Consider the following 8,004-nt stretch of genomic DNA (forward strand, 5'->3'; position numbering starts at 1 on the left):
AATTAGATATATGACTTTCCATTTAGGACATCATGTCAGCACTCAAAAATGTTTTTCACATTTTGGAGAATTTTGAGTCTTGGACTTTTGGCTTATGGATACTGAAGGTATAGCTTAAGATGCTTAAAACAATTGATGTCACTTAGAAGTGGATGTGACACAATATAAACAAGCAGTGTATTCTTGGGGTTTGGCCTCTTGGAAAGAGATTTTATCTACTCTGTGATAAAGAGAAAAGAAGAGTGGGCTAGCCCCTGGTAAGCTTAAGAGAGTAAGAAGAGACCTTCAGATTAAATCTAGGTGACTCAGTGGAACTTCCTTAATTGTATAAAAAGAAAGAAATGCCAGCTGACATTCATCTGAAATTAAAAATGATACGGCTGGCTCTAGTCCCCCACCTCTGGGTCTGTATCCTGTCTATAAAATAAAAATCCTGTCCTACCTACCACACATTGTAGACAGAAAGATCCAAATTGATAATGTGTTATGGTTTGTGTCTAGCTGTCCCTACAAAGCCTTATTAAGTGGTAGAGTGGCATAATTCTAGAGTTTGTGATTAATTCATGATCCAATTCTGGGATTATGGGTGTGAGTGCTTTGGGATTATGAGTATGAGTCATATCTTCCCCAACACTGGCCCTGGGGTAGATAGCCTGGATGTAGTTTAAGGAAGGGAGAGGGGTTTGTCTTTGATTTGTTCTTCCCTTTTTGTTTTTGCTATTTTCCAGCGCCGTGAACTTCTGCTCTCTGCCATGTTCCACTCTACCTGGATGCCAGCTGAATATGGACTGAAACCTCCACTAACTGTGAGTGAAATAAACCTTTCTTTCCTTAATTTTGGGTGTGGGGTGATTTATCCCAGCGATGAGTGAAAAGTAATGGAGACATAGTGTATGTGAAACACCAAAGAGTAAATTCTTTACTGTTTTCTTCTTAATCTGAGTTTAAAGTTTGAGAATTAGTATGCTGCAGCCTAAGAGATCTCTCCTCAAAGGAGTAGGAATAAATGAGTGAGCTAAGAGGTACCTTGGATTATAACCTAGTTTTGACATTTACATATAAATAATTCATGCTGCTGTCTTATCGCCTACTGGGTGGTGAGGGTTGTGCACCACAGCAGGTCCCAGACTCTGCCAAGGACAGAATGAGAAAACCAAAGATCTTCTCAGTTTCCTTAAGAAGAAACATTTTTTCTCTGTAGCCCTCCAGTTCCCAATCTGCAATGTGATTGGTCCAGGGAAGATTCTCTCCGAGGTCGGAGAATAAGTGAGCACTTACGAGCTCCCAAGTCAGGAGCTGAGAGATGACCTGAGAAAAATCATGTATCATGAGGAGCTAGAGTCAGAAGTGTCTCTTAACATACACTAAAAAGAGTGCTTAATGGCTGTTGGTTGCCTTACTGGGTGGCTGCTAAAGCTCAGACAGGTTTGTAAAATGCAGAACTTACTACTGGCCTAGGTGATTGACTAAGAAATTGCCATTCATTAGACCTTTATCTATTTTGCTAGTTGCCTTCACATATCTGGGGAAAGGTGTGATTCCTCTAGGTAACCCAGCCAGTGTAGTGACAGGGTCATATTTGTAGTGGCCTTCCAGCAGGTGTCAGGTTAGAAGGGACCACAATTGATGACCTGAGAAGCCAAGGCAATTGACTCTCTTTATTTAAGAATCTCTTGAGAAGGGGCACTGTATGTTTCTTGTGCTTTCTTTTTTCTTCTCACTTCTTTCATCTGCCACTATCCTTTACTCATTCATTTATTAATTCATTGAATAATTGCTTCATCAATTTTTGTCCCAAGAAGCCATTCACTTTTCAAACAGTAGTCTGTTTAATAATTACTAATTGTCTAAACAGTTGTGCCATTTGGGGGAAATGTCCCCCAAAATGCCTTTCTCTGGCCAGGATATAAAGCCATAGTTATAAATGTAAATTCTTGACCAAGATAAAAGGGATCTATGGGCAAGAAAGCTAATAATTTTAAGAACCAAGACATTAAGTAATCTTCCCAAGGTCCAGTAAGTGTCAGGGTTGGAATTTAAAACCCAGCCTTCCTGGTGCTGGTGCTTCTTTCCAGAGTCCCTGCACCTACTACTAGGAGGACTGTCAAAAAAATATGGTCAGGCACTTACTAAAAGCTTCCTTTGTGTCAACAAGCTTCCCTAAAGGTCCTACATTCTCATGCATTTTGACCCTAGCAGTGCTTCTCTATGAGACCCATTCAGTTGAGCACTAACTGAATCTCAGATCATTTTAATCTGCTGGCCTCAGCATCTTTTTTTTTTTTTTTTTTTTTTCGGAACTGGGGATTGAACTTGGGCTCTCGTGCTTGCCAGGCAAGTGTTTATTCTACTGAGCCCTCTCCCCAGCCCCATGGCCTCAGCATCTTTATGTGCCTGAGTTCCATAGTAATACTTTTATATGATCTCAATTCAACATTTTGCCACATTTTACATTCAGTTTCATTTTACATAAGTCGGTTTCTTGGGAAATCATGATGAAGAAACTTCCGCATAGTATTTTGACTTTGGTACGCTTACTGCTTATGGACCATAGAGTTAGGTGTGTGTGCTCAGAATGTAGCCTTCGTTGTTGTCTGAAGGAAGGATAGGCCTCTTTGATGGCAATGTCAGCTGAAGCTTTCACAGTGCACAAGAAAGTGCTCATAATACTAAGTAGCAGAGATGGACATGCCTGACAGTAGCCCTGTGTGGAATCAGAGCTGGAGGTTGTGTACAGATATCTCTATTCCTTAACAACTGAATAACCAGGTGTCCATCCCTAGGCTGACAGTCATTAAAGTAACTGCTAGAGACAGGATTTTAATTGATCTCAGGTATATCTGTTTCATTTTATTCTGTTAGGGGCTGCTTCCCATAGGGGTGTACATTGTAAGTAGCATAAATGTGTGATAAATATCTTATCTCTTGTATTCTGTGAACTAAAACCTAGCTGAGCTCTCATGTCATTGGCCTATGAATATGCTTACCTTCACTGAGAGTTATTTTGAAATTTCAGAGGCTCTCTGCATGGCTAAAACTCTGCAGAAGTTAAATGTCTCCATTTGCCATATTTCGGTTTTGCTCAGATAGGGTTGAAATATAAGCAAAAATGCATGGTTGCTGAAGGAACCCAACAGTGTGTGGTTTCCTGATCACATTTGCACATTGGTTCCTTGGGTAAGTGTCCAGTTCCTTGGGTAAATGTCCAATGACTTGGGTAAGTGTCCAGCCTATCTCCATTCACCACTAGAGTTGGTTCCCTGTGAACTCACTTCCTGCAGGTTAGTAGAGCTGAGATGGTTCATTGCATATCACGTTGGAGGGGGACATAAACTGAAACATCGGCTCTTTCTGGTTTCCAAGCTTGTTGACTTTTAAAACAGAACTATGTTTGTGGATCCCTGATTCTTAGGCCTTTGGACTCTGAGCAGTATACTGCAAGAGACATATCATGATTATGAGATTAATGTCAAGCATAGGACATCTGAGAATCTTATAGAACCAGCATTATATGTCACTCAGCAGGATAGTACAACCTGATGTGAGTTTTCCAACAATGTCTGGTGATACACAGAAGACAAGTCACATCAGCACAGAGATAGTGATCATAAACCTTGAAACAAAGCTCTCTTTATAATACCTTGAACTCCCTGCAAGAAAGAAAGACCCAGGAAATGATCCAGACTCCAAAGAAAAGGGAATTGTCTTACTTTTATTGTTGCTAGGACAAAATACCCAACATCCAAAGTTAAGTGAGAAATGGTTTATTTTGCCTCATAGTTTGTAGAAGATTTATTCCATACTCAGCTGGCTCCAAGGCAAGATGTCATGGTAGAGGGGCATTGCAGAGGAGAAATAACTCATGGTGTGTCAGCAGGAGACAGTAGGCAGCAGGCAGCAGGCAGCAGCCTGTCTCTCTTTGTCCCTCTATCTCATCCAGGCTAGAAGCTTTTCAGGTAGTGTCACCCACACCTAGGGTGGGCCCTCCCATTATCCAAATGCAGAACTATGCTAAGTCAATCAGTGGGCCAATTGTAGCTACCATGCCCTTAACCCATATTCACATACCATTAGCCACATTCACATACCCTAAGTCCAGTTACCTTTGAAAAGCCTCATCTATGGGTTCATGTGTCTGGGGACATCTACAAACAAGTCATAACAGGGATGATCTTCCAAACTGTGAGAATAGCTCCATACTCTCCCAGTCATTCATTCATCTGACCACCTGTTTACATCTGGCCCAGGACACTGGCCTACCCCCACTGTCCATCTCATAAGAGCACTACCAGATGTGCCTTCTTCAGCATCAGGGAGTATTTGACATACATTGGACTGAAAGAGAAAAGTCACCCCTGGGAAAACTGATTAACTAGAAACACCCCAGACTCCAAACGTTGCAGACGGAGCTATATATACCATTCACCCACCTGGGGCTCCAACTTACCATGTCCCACATATTTTGGGGATTTTCATCCTTCATAATAGCATAAGCCAATTCATTATAATAAAATATATCTATCTATCTGTATCTATATCAGTATCTGTATTGGTATCTCTATCCCTGTCGCTGTCTCCACATAGCCATATTGTTCCATTCATCCTTTAGGTTATATTTTTCTGTAGAATTCAAATTTAAGGGTATGTAGCTAGTCTCAGCTGTTGGCATCCACGTTTTTCTCTTCTTTTTTCCTCTCCTCTTGCTGACCTTCCATCCTGCCTCTGTCGGACTTTCAGCCAAGCTGATTGAGTGTCTCAGCATCCCCTGTATTAGTTTCTTAGAGCTGCCATAACAAAATGACACAAACTAGATGTCTTAAAACAACAGGAATGTGTTCTTCCTTGGTTATGGATGATAAATGTCTGAAATCAGCTGTAGGTAGAGCCAAGCCCTTTCTAAAGACTCCAGGGGAATTTCCTTCCGTGTCTCTGCCAGTTTCTGGTAGCCTCAGCAACTCTTGCTATTCTGTACTAAAGAATTCCTCTAATTTCTGCCTTTGTCCTCAGATAGCTATTTTTCCTCTCTGTCTCAGAGTATTCTTATGAAGATACCAGTCTTTAGATGAACATCCACCATAATCCAGGATAACTCATCTTAACTAATTATGTCTTCAAAAACCCTAAGTCCAGTTACCTTTGAAAAGTCAAAATTCCCAACACCCAAATAAAATCATATTCTGAGGTTGTGTGAATGTGGGAAAGGCATCATTAAACTCAGTACACCTGCTCTCCTGAGAAGTTAGGTATTCCAAAAAAACCCAGGGGCTGGGATTATAGCTCAGCAGCACAAGCACTTGCCTGGCAAACACAGGGTCCTGAGCTTGATTCCCAATACAAAAACAAACAAACAAAAAAAAAAAGGCAAAACAAATAGACAAACCAAAAAATCTCCAAAGACAAAACCCAGGAATGCTGGTGTTTCTGCTCCAAATATAGACCCCTTATACAGACCCCTTCTACACACACACACACACACACACACACACACACCCTCAACTGAGGTTATTGTCAGATTCAGTTGTGATGCATGTTTGAACTCAGAGAAAGGAGAGGAGAAAATGAAGAGAAATGATAGCTGTTAATATCTCAAAACATTTTTTAACTGATTTGTAAAAAATACCTACTATGGGAAAGCATCACACAAAATGCTGATTTTGCCACACCGAATCCCCAGGGTGCAAAGGAGTCATGCCACACTCCCTCTGCAGCTGGAGTCACACGTCCAGGTCACAGGGCTGTGTCAGGAGAGTCTGGGGGGGGGTGGGGGTGCCTGACCAGCTGCACAGTCAGCTTTACCCTGGTCATATTTGGTTGCTTCTAATCCACTCCCCATTTGATCTGCTGTAGCTATGGTAACAGTTGGTTTTACCAACCAGGAATTCTAGGTGAGAAAAACCAACATTCTTCAAAAAGTGCCAAGTACTTCACGGCCAATTAAGGCTTTTGGACTCTCTGCTCAGCCAGTTAAATTCAATTTCTTTTTTAAAAATTCACAACTCTGGGTTTATATTCTCAAGTGCAAGAATGAAGTTCAATATGACTTTTAAAGTCATGTGGGTATATTTATAGGTGTGGAGAGTACTGCTGTCAGATGAGCTCCATTTGGGGGAAGGTCCACAAGAGAAGATGCTAGAGGCAGGCTTCACCCTTAAATTCCACCTCCTCCAGGACCTCTTTGTCGTTGAACCATCACAAAATACAAACATATTTTTTTTTTGCTCCGAATGCCTTCAGGGCAGGTTTGGCTGGCTTGAGTTGTGGGGATCGAACCCCAGCAACCTGAGCCTGACTGCTTTGTTGATGCAGCCACTTAAAGAACTGAGCTAAGGGGCAGGCCCCCCAAACATAAATTTAAACTTGAACCAAATAAATCAGTCTTCAAAAGCCTAAAGACAAACATTTAGTGTTCCTTCTACACCAGTATTCCAAGCTTGAGTGTTGCTCCTATTCACACACACAGGATCTCCCTTAAAGGCCTCCTCTCCCAAGCATTTCCAAGATTCCATAAAGGATTTCATCATACTTTGCAATGTATACTTCTTGGGCCTCACTCCACATTCTCTGGACCACATTTCATGCTAATTATTACCAGCAAAGTCACCTGTACAAGTGCCACCTGGGAGCACATTGCTTCACGTGTACCAGAAATACGCTTCTTCTTTCAGGCTTCTGTGATTCTGAGGTGAATTGTTGATGGGAGCGATGCCTATATATACAGGTCCTCTGTGCGATGAGGTCAGGACCAATATTTTCAGCTTCCATGCTCATTCAAATGCAAAATGCTGAGATTTCTACATGACTTTTCAGAAAGTCCAAGTAAGATTGAGCTTTGGTTGCCTGACTACTAATCAGCTCAGTGATAGATTTTGTAGTCACTTTTCCTCTCTCCCTACTCAATCTTTTAAGTCTGCTCTTGTGCCCAGGATTACTTCTGAATGATCTATTCATGTACAAGCCATTGGCTTGGGCTTTATTTCCTGGAGGAAACCCAAGCACAAACATTTATGCTGAAGAGTTGCCTTTCTGCTACAAATATAGGTAGCACTACCATAGTCATTCTGTTCGGCACTTTTCTAACTAGGGTTACTCTCCAAAAGGGTTACTGAGGAACCCCTCAAGGATGCTTCATTGTCCGTCTGCTAAGGACACTCCACAGGAGGTTGATAGATGTTAAGGGTGTTTATTCAAAATGCTGCAAACCAGCAGAACTAGACCCACAAGAATGGCCAACCCTGTACATCTGCGCTGCCATTTGTTACTGGTGTTCTGAAGCAGGACAGCCTTGCTGGGTTCTTTAAAAAGCTCTCCATGAAAATGCCTTCATGTCTTTTGGAATAATTTTTCTCTAAATAAGTCAAGCAGCAGCAAGATCTAAAGGGCCATGCAGGCAGAGTTCCCTGCTCTGGTTCCCCTCTGCTTTCTTTCCCACCGTGCTATCTCTCACTGGCTTCACCCACGCATGAGTATCACTGCCATGAAACTAGTTGTACTCCATGGAGGAAGTGCAGGATTTCTTCTCCGATCAGGAAATGGACAAACACATCTACATCTCTGTTGATTTCCTCCTGAAACCCTTAACTTCGGTCTAGTCATGAGGAAAACATCACACAAGAGTGAGTACCATGTAAGACTGGGTATGTGTACTTCACATAGCTATTTAAAGTATCAAAGTCAAGAAAATTCAAAGAAACTTCCAGCCATAATCAGCCCAAGGAGACATAGCAAGTAAATGGCATGTAGGGACCCAGATAGCATGCTGAACTAGGAAAAGGACATGAGGTAAAAAAAATAATAAAATCTTAGGAAACTAGGAAATCAGTGGTCTAAGCACCTTCCTGGCAAGCACAAAGACTCAGCTTCAAGCCCTAGTACTGCCTGTCATGCTGGCCAAATGCTGAGCGTGATGCATGATGGTAATTCCAGCACTGGGGAGGCTGAGACAGGAGAATCATGTGAGTCTGAGCTGCATAGCGTGCAAAGAGAGAAAGAAAGAGAGAGAGAGAG

The sequence above is a fragment of the Octodon degus genome, unplaced genomic scaffold (genome assembly GCF_000260255.1).
Source record: "Octodon degus isolate 3935 unplaced genomic scaffold, OctDeg1.0 scaffold00087, whole genome shotgun sequence".
Taxonomy (NCBI): Eukaryota; Metazoa; Chordata; class Mammalia; order Rodentia; family Octodontidae; genus Octodon; species Octodon degus.